This window comes from Cetorhinus maximus, chromosome 23 (genome assembly GCF_964194155.1).
Source record: "Cetorhinus maximus chromosome 23, sCetMax3.hap1.1, whole genome shotgun sequence".
Classification (NCBI taxonomy): domain Eukaryota; kingdom Metazoa; phylum Chordata; class Chondrichthyes; order Lamniformes; family Cetorhinidae; genus Cetorhinus; species Cetorhinus maximus.
This window is the reverse complement of record NC_135901.1, coordinates 3,423,272-3,438,535: the sequence shown is the minus strand read 5'-3', so window position 1 is coordinate 3,438,535 and position 15,264 is coordinate 3,423,272. Positions and strand designations below refer to the sequence as shown.

The 15,264-nt window shown below is 44.2% G+C and overlaps 1 protein-coding gene and 1 pseudogene across 1 annotated transcript in view; one reads left to right on the top strand and one right to left on the bottom strand.

Moving 5' to 3' along the window:
* The window catches only part of LOC144697719 (uncharacterized), a 72,900-nt gene extending 71,697 nt beyond the window's left edge, over positions 1 to 1,203 (bottom strand). Inside the window, exon 1 of the mRNA XM_078569728.1 lies at positions 666 to 1,203. The gene's annotated coding sequence lies outside the window, so the exon portion shown is untranslated. The remainder of the gene's footprint in view (positions 1 to 665) is intronic.
* Positions 1,204 to 8,237: 7,034 nt separating this feature from the next.
* LOC144698143 (uncharacterized) lies at positions 8,238 to 14,390 on the top strand (annotated as a pseudogene).
* The last annotated feature ends 874 nt before the right edge of the window (positions 14,391 to 15,264 follow it).

Below are 15,264 nucleotides of genomic sequence, written 5' to 3'. Positions count from 1 at the left end.
ACACTAAGGATACCCTCCATCATGTTCTGTGGCACTACCGCTGTGCTGAATGAAATAGATTCAAAGAGGATCCAGCAGCTCAAAATTAGACATCCATGAGGCGCTGTGAGCCATCAGCAGCAGCAGAATTGTATTCAACCACAATGTGTAAGCTCATGGCCCAGCCTATCCCTCATTTCTGCCATTACCATCAAGCTTAGGAATTAACCCTGGTTCAATGAGGAGTGTAGGAGAGCAGCGGACTGCAGCAGTTCAAGAAACAGTGATGGACTGCAGCGGTTCATGAAGGCAGCTCATCACCATCTCCTCAAGGGCAATTAGGGATGGGCAATAAATGTTGGCTTAGCCAGTGATTCTCACATCCCATGAATGAATTTAAAAAATGTGTGGCAGCGCCAGGCATATTGAGAAATGAGGCATCCGCCTGGTGAAGATACAACACAGGACTACAGACATGTCAAACAGCGGAAGCAGAATGCAACAGACAGAGCTAAATGATCCCAATAGGTTAGATCTAAGCTTTGCTGTCCTGCCACATCCAGTGGTGAATGGCGGTGGACAATTAAACAACTCACTGGAGGAGGAGGCTCCACAAACAACTCCAACCTCAATGATGATGCCCAGCATGTCAGTGCAAAAGACAAGTTGCATTTGCAGCTTTTTACCTTCCACATTAAGATGCTGATGATATTCAGGTTCTGATGAATCGAGTGACTCTGTCAGATCTTATTGTGATGTTTGGTTTGAGTTTCTCATCTGTAAATCCTTCCTCTTCTAATACCCTGGAAAAAGAGCTTCAAAAGCCACCAATATCAGTGCAGAATAAATATTCAGAAGTAACAAAGAGTTTGCTGTCTATAATTCCACCTCGTGCCCCACGGCTTCTAATCCCCTCTAAAAGGAATTTTCAAAAGCCATCACTGCCAGTACAGGATAGAAATCTCTCCTCCAGCTCCAGGCCGCAGAACGATCACGCTTGCGCCGTCTACACAATGCCCCCTGCATAAAGATCGCGACGGCGCATGCGGCCTAGTGTGTATTCACCCCCGATAAAGATGGCGACTGCGCATGCGACCTAGTGCCTATTGGCACCGATAAAGATGGAGGCTGCGCATGCGGCCTATTGTACATTGACCCCAATAAAGATAGCAGTCGTTAACATGGTTGTAATTAGAAGCGCTACAGCTGTCGAATCGCTCGGTGCAAACGCACCGATAGATTCCGATAGATCCTTGGTCGGACCTTCAGGCCTACACCTGATTTTTATGACGCCTCCCCGCACATCTCCGGGCTCATCGATCCCACCAAGTGGCCGCTGCTTCCCAGCTGCAGATGTGAAAAACAAGCCTGTGTCAGTCGGCATGCGCCAAGACTGTTCCATACTGCGCCTGCGCAATAGTCTCCTGTGGTGTGGATAGGGGGTATTCTGCACCGCGGGGAATGCTGGGTGAATGATCCGCCATTGAACATTCCACTTAGTTCATAGTGGTTTTTTGTTGTAATGGAGTGGACACTTGGGGAAATTGATAAAATTAGGAAATAAATTGGACTGAAACTGAAGTGAACGGACTCTCCATTATCCAGGAGAAAGAAGGGAATTGGAAATTGATGAACAATCGACAGTCCCTAAAACAGCAACAATAACAGCAGAATCCAACCCGTGCATTTACATGTGAACTCAGTCGTGTCTTAGCGAGTCGAGTGAATGAATCACTGGGGACAGGCTATCAACAAATATTCATCATAAGCCCAGCATTCCCCAGAGCTACCACAACTATAGTTCCTTAATCCATACACCCTGTAGGGATTCAATTTCATTCCCTTAGCTTCTCCATCAAAACCACATCTGTTCTGATGTTGCAACCTCCTGTAACAGCACCTCAGATATAGCCTCCTTTTTCCTCAACTGAAGATCTCCCATCCCCACCCCCAACCCCCAGATATTGTGTTTGACAGGTCCTTCGACCATGCTCGAACCAATTCCCTCACATCTTCCACTCCCTTACAGAAGCCCGATGGGTTTCCCATTATCCTCACTTTCCACCCCACCAGCCCCCATATTCAACAGGTCATCTCCAGTGTGATGCTGCCAGCAAACTTATGTTCCCCTTCCCCCTCTCCTTTCAAAATTTCAAAGGGACTATTCCCTCTGTGATCCCCGATCCACTTCTCTCTCACCCTCTACAATCAATCCCCTGCTCACAGCATCTTTCCAAGTGAACAAAGGCAATGTATCACCTACCCTTTTATCCCCTCCTCACCATCCAAGGCCCCAAACTCTCCTTCCAGGTGAAGCAGCGGTTTATAAGTACTTCCTTCAATTTAATATACTACATTTGCTGTTGTCAATGTTGCCTCCTCTACATTGAGGAAACCAAACACTGGTTGGGTGACTGCTTTGCAGAGATCTCTGCTCAGTCTGCAATCATGACCCCGAGCTTCCAATAACCTGCCATTTTAATTCTCCACCTTCCTCTCACGCTGATATCTCTGTCCATGGTTTACTGTCATGTTCCAATGGAGCTCAATACAATCTCAACAGCACCTCATCTTTGCATTAAGCACTTTACTATCTCCTGGACTCAACAATTTCAGACTGTAATCTCTGATTTCCCATTTTGTTTTATTTCTTTTCGTATAAGGTCATAACTGGAAATGTTAACTCATTTTCTCTTTCCATAAATGCTGGGCTTGCTGAGTATCTGCAGCAATTTCTTTCTTTCCTTCAGATTCCCAGCATCACCTGGGAATTGAACACAGGTCACAGTGCAGAAAGTACTAAATTCTAACCACTAGGTCACCTGGAAAGCAGGTGCATGGCAGTGATATAAGTGATCAGCGGAAATCTATCATACAGAGTGTAAACATGGAATGGACATGACAATGAAGTTTATGCTCTTTGTAGGTCATCATACACGGGCAGAACTAAACAATCAGCAAACTGACCGATTCGAGCCTAGGAACTAAATCTCCAAACCTCAGTAAGGCTGCAGTTAACCTCACACCATAGACTGTACTCACTGAATGACTGACCCCCATCGGCAAAGATTTTATGCTGTGGACCAAAGGGCTGCAAGTGACCCAGGGCCATCATTTCAATCTGATTTAAATATATGGCGTCATTGTAGGAGAACAGTGGGAGGAGGAAGTGATGATGAATCTACAGAATCCTCTGATGGGGTCTGTTCTAGTCTGGGTTTGACCTCATAAAGGGACCGGCAGGTTCGGGCTCGGCAGCGGCCAGGGAGATATTGAGCATCTGGGTTGTGCTTAGGATGTTTATATTCGATAAGGATGACTCCAGTCGTACTGTATTCAAACTAAAGTGTTAATATTGTTTCACTTTTTAATACTTGGTCTTGTCTTCTTCCTGAACGCATGTTACATTGGAGATTCAGTTACTCAGCCCAAGGCATCAAAGAGCGTGAGAGAAGGTGGAACAATCACTTCAATATGTACCCATAGCACTGCATAAAACTTGTATTATTTATATTGGTGCTGGCAACAACCAGACAAGGAACTCCAGTTTGTTGTGTGGAGATGGTCTTGGGATGAACAACAACAGACAGAAGATGACTTCGGAATTCGTTTCTCATCTGAGCTCCAGGCCACAACTAAATTCACCAGTTTAACTGTTTCGGGGCTGCAGCTGGCTGAATGTGCCGTGTATTACTGCGCTCTTTCTCAGACTCATAATGATGGAAAACTGTCTCACCTCTGTACAAAACCTACCTTTGGACTGTGGCTGGGCGCTCCTGTCTGTTGGGTGTCAGATAGAATCTCGGCAGATACAGCCATAATGTGGCTGTCAGGCGCTCAGACACAGATCTAGAGGAAATCAAATTAACCTCGGGTCAAACTATCACACAACTGTCTCCAGGAGCAGCCAAGAAAACAAATTGAAGAATCCAATCGGATAGACAGACCCATCAGAGAAAAAATGTACAAGTTAAACCTTCCTTCCTGCTTCTGATCAAATATTTATCTCCTTAAAATCATGGCTCAATATTCAGATCAGCACAGAGACAACGATTTCTGACACTCAAGAACATTCCTCAGTGTCACAGAATCAGTCTGTTGTGAGCCCTTCACACAAGGGGCTGCTTCCTGTCTCCATCTCAGTGTGTGTCAGCTCACAGCAGCGTGACTCAGCACCGTGTCAGCATCTGATCGCCCTTATATCAGGCGTCAGCAGCTGGAGCCCAGGTATCTAGAGCGAGGGGAGTTTCTGTTTGAGAGTTTCACTGGTTTCTGTCACTGAGAGCCTCGGGGAGCAGTAACACTCTGCAATGCAGTTGTAGCCCCCAAAGAGTCAACATGGTGAACTTAAGCTCTGCTGAGAAACGAGCTGTTGTAAAATCTGCTTTATCTGCATAACCGCTGGTGTATTTCATCAGAATAAACTTGGGCTGTGTGTCTGGGGGATGCCGGGACCAGTATAAATAATTGATGCTCCGTGTGCCCCCATAGAGACAGTGCAAAGTCACCACTTTTCCTTCTAATGTAACTTCCCGAGGACAGAGGTTGAGTGACAGAATCTCCAAGGCTCAGATCTGAAGAAAATGTTCGAACAGGAAAAACTCAGTCCTGCGGGTTTTAAAAATTCTAGCTCAAATAATGTTCAGAAAACTAATTAAAGAAGTAAATGTGTTTAACCCATAATTACCTGTCAGAAACGCACCCCGCACAATTCAGATGCTGAGGAGCCGCATTGTCTCTATCTGCTCTGTGAAAGGAGAGCTGGATATTTGAAGACAACCGTTCTAAACCCCACCCTCAATAATCTGCTGTCGTGTCTCAGGATGTTCTCACCTCCTTATATCAGTGAATGGAAACACCCCGAACTGGGCTACAGTCAGTCTGCTTACAGGGGGAATGGTTCCACTGTTACAGACCGAGTGGGAATAACATTCCTGTGTGACATGGTGGAGGTTTACTGACCTTCTGACTATATCATTGAGGTCTACGATTCCTCAATTTAAAGGTGCAGGTTAGTGTGGCATTACTTTCCTCATTAACTGTCACAAGAGGATCCCTCCCACTTTCCACTGTTTCTTTGTTATATAGACATAAAATAATAGTAATGATCGCCATCACCATCATCATCATCATCATTGAAACCTCTGATGAGTCTCTGAAAAGGCAGCTAGCTCTCTGCAACAGAGAAGATTCTCCACATGTCAAATTTGAAGGTGGATGTTTGAATCTTGAATCAAAATATGATAAACAACATCAAGTTCAGAACTATCATGTTACAGGATATCTGTAATCACAGAAGAGTAAAGGTACATTATAAGCAGTGTACATCCATCATGTATTCTTCTGTCTTTATGTCTGCCTTCATATACCCCATTCATTTCAGTTTTCCTCCTTTTTATCTCTGTCTGTGTAATAATGATACATATGTAGATACACAGATTCTCATCACAGTCTCTTTCCCACATCGTGAATTTGTCGGGATCACATGTATCACCGAGCCCTCAGTGAACCATTGGGTTCATGGGTTGAAGCCAAGTTCAAATAATTCCAAAGTATCTCTTACCAGATGCAGTTAATGCTGAGCAAATGGAAACAGTCTCGTTATAATACCGAGAGAAACTTGTCAGTCATGTCAAATCGGAAATAATATTCATCATTCTGATGAAAATAGAACTAAGAAACATTTGAGGAAAAGAAACCCATCATGACAATTGGAATGTGAACTGTCTGGTTCAATGAGCGGTCAGCAAATGGTTCCAATGCAGCAGGATCGTCGAGTGATTAAGGTGTTGGACTTGGGTTCAATAAACAAATGCTCAAGTGAGTTGAACACCTCCCACCCAGCCTCCTCCTGGAGGTTTGCCAGAGTTGTTTCCGTTTTTGTTGAGCGAGGAATATGGAGGTAAGGGAATGATGCTGATAGGCAGATCAGTAATTCTCTTAGTGAATTCAAAGTAGTGTCAATGGCTGAATGACCTCCCCCTGTTTCTATTGAAGAACAATATATATTCCAAATACGGTGGAGAGTGGGATTGATGGAGAATGATGCAGAGTGAGAAAGACAGATACATAGAAAGAGAGAAAGTTAGTCTGACAGAGAGAAATTACAATCAATTTATTTCCTAAAAAGGCAGGCTTGGCACAGAGTGTGGCCCATCACAGATGAGTTGAAGAATTTAAAAGAAGCTCTTGGAAAGTCGAGTATTGAAGACAAATGGGATTAAAAAGACTAAATATTGGAGTGTTTAACAAAATAATGATGTAAAATGTTGGGGGAGTGGGGGGGTGGTGGTATATGAACTCCTCCTATTTCTGTGTTACACTTCCCTATTTTTTCCAATTAAGTAAAAACAACCAATCAGACATGGAATGCCTGAGACTGCTTGCTGTCAACAACACATTTCCCCTCTCTAACCTCAGTATTGGAGAGAAGTGCACCTGTTAACCGTTTCCTATTCAGTTTCCCATTTCCACACAGAACAGTTAAACGAGTGGTTTCTGCACTGCAGTCACTGAGAGCTCAATGTCCATTGATCAGTAAAACCGTCTTCAGTCACGTTAAAATTACTTAATGGGACAAGATTAAAACACAAACAGCTGGGAATCAGAAATAGAATCAGTTTCACAAGTTAAAAGGATTTCCTGGATCTAAGTTCATGAGAAATAGCAGCAGAATAGATCATTGGGCCCCTCCAGCCTGCTCCATCATTGAATATGATCATGGCCGATCGTTGGCTTCAACTCCACTTTTCTTCCTGTTCCCCATTTCCATTGATTCACCAAGAGAGCAAAAATTTGTCTATCTCAGCCTTAAATGTATTCAACAATGGAGCATCCGAAATCCTTTGGAGTACAGAGTTCCAAAGCCTCACAACAGCATGAGTGAATAAATTTCTCCTCTTCTCAGTCCTAAATGATTGGCTCCTAGTCCTGAGTCTGCGCCCCGTGTTTTTGATTCTTCAGCCAGGGAGACAACCTCTCCATGCCTGCCCTGTCAAGCTCCTCCAGAATCTTATATGTTTCAATGGGATCACCTCTCATCTTTTAGCTCCTGAGATTATAAGACCAATTTACTCAGTCATTCACCATAGGACAACCATTTCATCCCAGGGACCAAGGTGGTGAACCTTCACTGTACTACCTCTAATGTATTCTTAAATCTGGAAATCAAAACTGCACACAGGGTCGCAATTGTGGTCTCAGCAAAGCCCTGTATAATTGTAGCAAGACAACTTCATTCTGGTACTCCAATCCCCTCGCATTAAAGGCCAAATAAGGATGATGAAAGGCAATAAAGGCCAATGAAACAACAAATGGCAATGGACTCATTCTTCCTGGAGAGAGAATAAATGAGAGAATAATATTTCACAGAGAAAGAATATTTTGCATCTGTCTTTACCAAGGAAGATGCTACCAGGCTACGGTGAAATAGGAGGTAATTAAAACACTAGGAGTATTTAAAATTGATAAGAAGGAGATATTAGGTAGGCTGTCTATGCTCAAAGTTGATAAAGCACCAGGACTGAATGAGTTGCATCCAGGGATAATGAGGGAAGTGAGAGTGGAAATTGTGGAGGCAAAGGACATAATTTTCCAATCTTACTTAGACTCAGAGGTGGTTCAGAGGACTGGAGAATTGCAAACGTTACAATTTTGTTGAAAAAGGGTAAAGATAAGTCCAGTAACTACAGATCAGTCAGTTTAACTTCAGCGGTGGGGAAACTTCTTGAAACAATGATTCGGGATAAAATTAATAATCACGCCGACAAATATGGAAAGGAAAGCCAGCACGGATTTCATCTTACCAATTTGCCGTCCGATCCCAGTGTGAAAGCAATAAAAAATTTCTGTTTACAATGGCGTCGCTTTTACCCAGCATATCCCGCGGGTGGAAAATGTCCCCTATCCATACCGCAGCGGAGCAGTGCGCAGGCGCGGTGCCTCCCAGTGCTGGGAGCATGCGCAGTGTCAGTCATGACCAGGGACAGACGCTTGCTTCCCGGATCCACTATGGGTAAAGGGGTGGATGGCGGGGTGGAGGGAGCGAGGGATCCGGCGGGTGGACGGGGAGGCTCCGGAAACATGTTGTGTAAACCGCAAACCTCGAATGAGTAGCTACCGACCCCCCGTTTGCACCGAGTGGACCCGAGAGGAAATGTCCCGGTGACAAACCCGGTGCAGGAGGAGAGAATGTTGTGAATTTCTATCCTGGACTGACAGGGGGATGGGTTTTGGAAACCAAAAAAAAATTACAGGCGTTGGGAAAGTTTGGATTGGGGCTTTTTTTCTTGAGAAAAGGAAGAGTGAACAGTGAGCTGATGGAGGTCTTTACAATGATCAATGGGTTGGATGGAGTAGATATGGAGACAATGTTTCCACTTGAAATTTCTTTACTCAGAGAGTGGTGAGGATGTGGAACTCACAGGAAACCATTGAGGGACGAAAACTGATAATTTCAACAGGAAACTAGATGAGTACGTGAGAGAAAAGGGATTAGAAAGATAAACTGAAAGGCTGAGATAATTTGGATGGAATGGGAGGAGAAGCATAAAACTAGCAGAATAGTTGGACAGAATGGCCTGTTTGTGCATTGCATATTTTGAGTATTTCAAATTAAACTCTTTTTACAGGGTATTCGGAGGGTTTGATTTGCAGATGGGAAATTCAAACCAAACATCACATCAAGATCTGACAGAGACAATTGCTCCACCAGGGCCTGAATGTCATCGGCCTTTGAATGTGGAAGGAGGAATGTTTGTCTGTGAGAAAAGATTTCAAACATAAATGTGACTGGAAAAGCATGAAGACAGACACACACCCGAGTGACAGTGTTGCAGTGAATTGACTGTGGAAAGAGTTTTAACCAGTTACACAGCCTGAAAAAACATCACAGTGGGGAGAGACTGTACACATATTGTATGTGTGTGGCCTGGGTACAACTAACCACGCAACCTGGAGAGACACAAGGACACCCGCACCATGGGGAAACCGTGGAAATGTGGGGACTGTGGGAAGGGATTCAATTCCCCATCTGAGGTGGAAACTCATCGACGCAGTCACACTGGGGAGAGACCGTTCACCTGCTCTGTGTGTGGGAAGGGATTCACTCAGTCATCCAGCCTCTACACACACCAGCATGTTCATACTGGTGAGAGGTCATTCACCTGCCTTGAATGTGGGAAGGGATTTAATGCTTTATCAAACCTCCAGACTCACCATCGGGCTCACTCTGATGAGAGACCACTTAAATGTTCTGACTGTGAGAAGAGCTTTAAAAGCAGAAAGGATCTACTGACACACCAACGCACTCACACTGGGGAGAGGCCATTCACCTGCTCAGTGTGTGGGAAGGGATTCACTCAGTCATCCCACCTCCTGACACACAAACTTGTTCACACTGACAAGAGACCTTTTGAATGTTGTGACTGTGAGAAGAGCTTTAAAAGCAAAAAGGATTTACTGAACCACGAACGCACTCACACTGGGGAGAGGCCATTCACCTGCTCCGTGTGTAGTAAGAGATTCAATTGTTCATCCCACCTTCTGACACACCAATTTGTTCACACTGATCAGAGACCTCTTCATTGTTCTGACTGTGAGAAGACATTTAAAAGCAAAAAGGATCTTCTGAAACACCAACAAACTCACACTGGGGAGAGGCCATTCACCTGCTCTATCTGTGGGAAGAGATTCACTCGGTTAGCCCACCTGGTGAGACACCATCGAGTTCACACTGGGGAGAGGCCATTCACCTGCAGTCAATGTGGACAGGAATTCATTGATTCATCTGACCTTGTGATACACCAGCGAGTTCACTCTGGGGAGAAACCATACACCTGCCTTGTGTGCAGCAAGAGATTCACTCAGACATCTCATCTTACTACACACCAACTTGTTCACACTGATCATAGACCTTTTAAGTGTTCTCACTGTGAGAAGAGATTTAAAAGTAAAAGGAATCTGCTGACACACCGGCGAGTTCACACTGGGGAGAGGCCGTTCACCTGCTCAATGTGTGGGAAGGATTTGCTCAGTCAAACAACCTGCTAAGACACCAGCAAGTTCACATGCAACAGCAGGGGTTGGGTTCTGTTGTTATTGCTGCTGTTAATCACATCCAGCACTGAATCATGTCTGGGCGCCTGTTTCCAATGGTGTTCCGCAGTTTGTGGTTTATATCAATGATTTGGACTTACTCATTGCCCCTACATTTAAGAAGTTTACAGACGATACAATAGTTGCTGGTGTGGCTGACAATGAGGCAGAAAGCTGTGGACTGCAGGAAGATATCAAAGGACTGGTCAGATGGGCAGAAAAATGGCAAATGGAATTCAATCTGGAGCAGTGTGAGATAAAGAATTTGGGAGGGTAAACAAGACAAGAGAATGAACAATATACTTCTCAGCAGCATCCCGTTTTGTGGAACAAAGAGACCTTGGAGTGCAGATCCACAGATCCCTGAATGTGGCTGGACAGGTAGATCAGGTGGTCAAAAAGGCATTTGGGACACTTTCTTGTCTGAGGACTAGAATGTAAGAGCAGGGAGATTATGTTAGAATTGTGTGAAACACTAGTTAGAGCACAGCTAGAGTACTGAGTACAGCTCTGGTCACTGCATTGATCAACTATAAAGTAATCACAGCCTAAAACTAAAGACAAATTGATAATTTATCATATAATTAGAGTCAGTAATTAATCAAATCTAGGGGATAATGATAAAGCTAACTAACCAGGAATTGAAATAGTGAAGAAGTCTGAATTTTTCAGGAAATTAAACTCTGAGGTGTTTAGGTATTCGGAGTTAAGAAAAACATAAAAAACTAGGAGCAGGAGTAGGCCATTCGGCCCTTCGAGCCTGCTCTGCCATTCATTATGATCATGACTGATCATCCAACTCAATAGCCTGCTCCTGCTTTCTCCCCATACCCTTTGATCCCTTTCACCCCAAGAGCTATATCTAACTCCTTCTTGAAAACATACAATGTTTTGGTCTCAACTTCTTTCTGTGGTAATGAATTCCACAGGCTCACCACTCTCTGGGTGAAGAAATTTCTCCTCATCTCAGTCCTAAATGGTCTACCCCATATGCTCAGACTGTGACCCCTGGTTCTGGACTCACCCACCATCGGGAACATTTATCCTGCATCGACCCTGTCTAGTCCTGTTAAAATTTTATAGGTTTCTATGAGATCCCCCCTCGTTCTTCTGAACTCCAGCGAATATAATCCTAATCAACTCAAACATTTCTGTTAATTTCCTATAAAAATAAGCTGACTTCAACACGATGGAAGAAGCTAATTGGAGAGTAGCCGATGAATCCTTAATTATTTTAATCATTAGTTTATTTTGCTTAAATGAATTAATAATTGGATAAACAAAGGGATGGCAGGGCATACAAGTCCTGTGAATTTCGCATCCGGTTCCATGTGGGAAAACCAGGATGCATCCTATGTGCTGGACGATCATGAAGGGGAATGGTTGAGAGGTGTTTTTGGGACAAGAGGGCTGTTTCCAGTGGAGCTCTGGATGGCTTACTGCAGGATCCCATGCTTTATGGTATAAATCACTGATTTAGACTTTAACATATGGGCCATGATTAGGATATTGGGAGCCTTGTGGTTAACAGTAAGGAAGAAAGCTATAGGCTGCAGAAAGATATCAATAGACTGATCAGGTGGGCAAAAAAGTAGCAAATGGAGATCAGCCTGGAGAAGTGTGAGGTAATAAATACATTTGGGGAGGAAAACCAAGGCAAAGGGAAAGAATATTACTGGTATGATGGTGAGAAGTGTAGAGGAACAGAGGGACATTGGAGTGCATGTCCACAGATCCCTGAAGGTGACAGGAGAGGTAGATAAGGTGATTAAAAAGGCAGACAGGATACTTTTTGTTATTAACTGAGACATAGAATACAAGAGCAGGAAATATTTCCAGCATGTTCTGTTGATGAAGTATCACAGACCTGAAGCCCCTTTCTCTCCTCAGATGCTGCCAGAGCTGCTGAGTATTTCTAGCATTTTCTGTTTTTATTCCAAACTCAGGGGGGTTTATACTAAAGCAGTATAAAACACTAGTTATACCACAGCTAGATTACTGACTAAAGTTCTGATCACTGCATTACAGGAAGGATGTGTTCACAACAGAGAGGGTACAGAGGAGATTTATGAGGATGTTGACAGGGCTGGAGAATTTTAACTGTGAGGAAAGATTGCATTGGCTGGGGTTGTTTTCTTTGGATCAGAGGAGGCTGAGCGGAGATTTAGCTGAGATGTATAAAATTATGAGGGGCCAGATGGAGTCGATAGGAAGGACCTACTTCCATTAACAGAGATGTCAATGACCAGAGGGCTTAGATTTAAACAAATTAGCAAATGTCTAGGAATGGGATGGATTCACTGAATCATCCCACCTCCTGAGACACCAGCCAGTTCACACTGGGGAGAGGCTATCCACCTGCTCTGAGTGCAAGAGGGGATTCACTCAGTTATCGACCCTGCTGAGACACCAGTGAATTCACACTAGGGGAGGCCGTTCACCTGCTCTGAGTGTGGGATGGGATTCACTCAGTTATCCACCCTGCTGAGATGCCAGTGGGTCCACAAGTCACTAAAGGAGCTGTATTCTGCTGTTATGCCTGCTGTTAGTCTCATTCAACATTGAACCATATTAATTCTGGTTTTTGCTGATGTTAATAACACCTGTAATAGTCATTTGGTAGAACAGGACATAAGTATTGCTGAAAAAAGAGACTGGTCTATGCTTTTCAGCTTACACTCATCAGGACACTTAGCAAGAATAAGACCATAAGACATAGGAGCAGAAGTAGGCCATTCGGCCCATCGAATCTGCTCCACCATGATGAGATCTTGGCTCACCTGATAACCCTCAACTCCACTTTCTTGCCTTGTCCCCATACCCCTTGATTTCCTTACTGATTAAAAATCTGTCCAAAGAATACCAATAACAACAATTTTTACTGCATGTGAAGAGAGTGCGGATTGGTTGGCAAGTGGCATTGCCATGGAGAATGCACCATTGATGGTGACTGGCAGTTAACTGCCAAGCATTGTTTGAAATTTAAACCAGGCAGCTTGTCCCTGATTGGTCAAGGCATTATCTGAGGAATGAATCAGCCAATGGCTGTCATTTATTTTGTTTAGCTGAGCATACATTGTGCCTTTCTCAGCTAAACAATATAACTGACAGCCATTTGCTGACTCGTTTCTCAGGGCAATGCCTTCACCATTGATTCAACCAACTTGCTGACACACCAGCGAGTTCACACTGAGGAGAGGCCGTTCATCTGCTCCGAGTGTGGGAAGTGATTCACAAAGTCAAACCACCTGCTGAAACATCAGCGAGTTCACTCAGGGGAGAGACCATTCACCTGCTCCGAGTGTGGGAAGGGATTCATTAATTCATCTGACCTGCTGACACACCGAAGAGTTCACACTGGGGAGAGGCCGTTCATCTGCCCCAAGTGTGGGAAGGGATTTGCTCAGTCATCCACCCTGCTGATACACCAGCGAGGTCACACTGGGAAGAAACCATTCACCTGCTTTGAGTGTGGGAAGGGATTCACTTGTTCATCCAACTTGATGAGACACCAGTGAGTTCACACTGACAAGAGACCTTTTAAATGCCCAGACTGCGGGAAGTGCTATCAAACTTTAGATAAACTTATGTCCCATCAACATATTCACACTGACGAGAGACCGTTCAGGTGCTCTCACTGCAGAAGTGGGTTCAGGCGATCATCTGAACTCACTGTACACCAGCGAATTCACATTGGGGAGAGACCATTCCTCTGCTCTGAGTGTGGGATGGGATTCACTCAATCAGCCAATCTGCTGTCACACCAGCGAGTTCACACTGACGAGAGACCTTTTAAATGCATAGACTGCAGGAAATGTTTTAAACGTTCTGGAGAACTGATGCACCATCAACGAGTCCACACTGATGAGAGACCTTTTAAATGCCCAGACTGTGGGAAGTGCTATAAAAGGTCTGGGGATCTGATGTCCCATCAACATATTCACACTGACGAGAGACCATTCAGATGCTCTCACTGTGAGATTGGGTTCAGGCAATTGTCTCAGCTCACTGAACACCAGTGAATTCACACTGGAGAGAGGCCGTTCACCTGCTCCGAGTGTGGGAAGGGATTTACTCAGTCATCCCATCTGCAGACACACCAACGAGTTCACAGTGTGGAGAGACCTTTCACCTGTTTCCTGTGTGGGAAGAGATTCGCTCGGTCATCCACCCTGATGAGTCACCAGCGAGTTCACAAATAATTACAGTGATTGGATTTTGCTGTTAATCATGCCCAAGACTGAACCATGTTCATTAGGGTCTGTTTCTGCTGATGTTAATAAACTCCAGCCTAGTTATAATGGTTAATATTTTGGATAAAAATCAAATAAATCAGCTTTGTTCTAAACGCACAGTGTGGTGAATCTTCTAAATTCTCTAACAGAAGTTAGTTTCTTTTGAAGTGCTCTCCCTTTCCCCGTATCCTCCTCCTCACCTCAAACAACAAGTATGAGAAGCTCATGAAGCTTCTTTGTCACTAAGATTGAGACAATCCAATCAGCTGCCTCTGCTGCTTCCCTCCCTTCCACTAGCCCACCAGGCCAAACTGTATCTGAAGCACCTTCTTGTCCAAGCTCTGCACTTGCATCTTTCTCCAGTTTCTCTCCTATCTTCTATCTCCCTCAGTTCATCTTGTCCATGAGACCTGCCTTCGGCTTCCTTGACACTATTCCCACTAAACTGCTGACCATCCAACTTCCACATTTTAGACAATATACTTAACGGTTCTCTCTCTTTTCGTACTGTCCCTCTCACCTTTAAACCCACTGTTGTCTCTCATCATAAGAAAATCCTTCGACCCCACCATCCTCCTCCACTCTCTTTTCTCTAACTTTGTACTTGCTGGTAAACTGTTTGATCTCTAATTTTTTTCCAGTTTGGATCAAAGGTTCCTGACGTGAAGCATTCACTCTGTTTCCCTCTCTGCAGATGCTGTTTGACCTGCTCAGAGTTTCCAATATTTTCTGTTTTGAGGTCAAACAAATATATGAATTAGGAGGAGGAGTGGGCCACTCGGCCCCTTGAGCCTGATCTAACTGAGCTGATCTAATTGTAACCTTAACTCCAAATTCCTGCCCATCCCTGATAACCTTTCACCTCCTTGCTTATCAAGAATCTACCGAGCTCTGCCTTAAAAATATTCAAAGACTCTGCCTCCACCACCTTTTGAGGAAGACAATTCCAAAGACT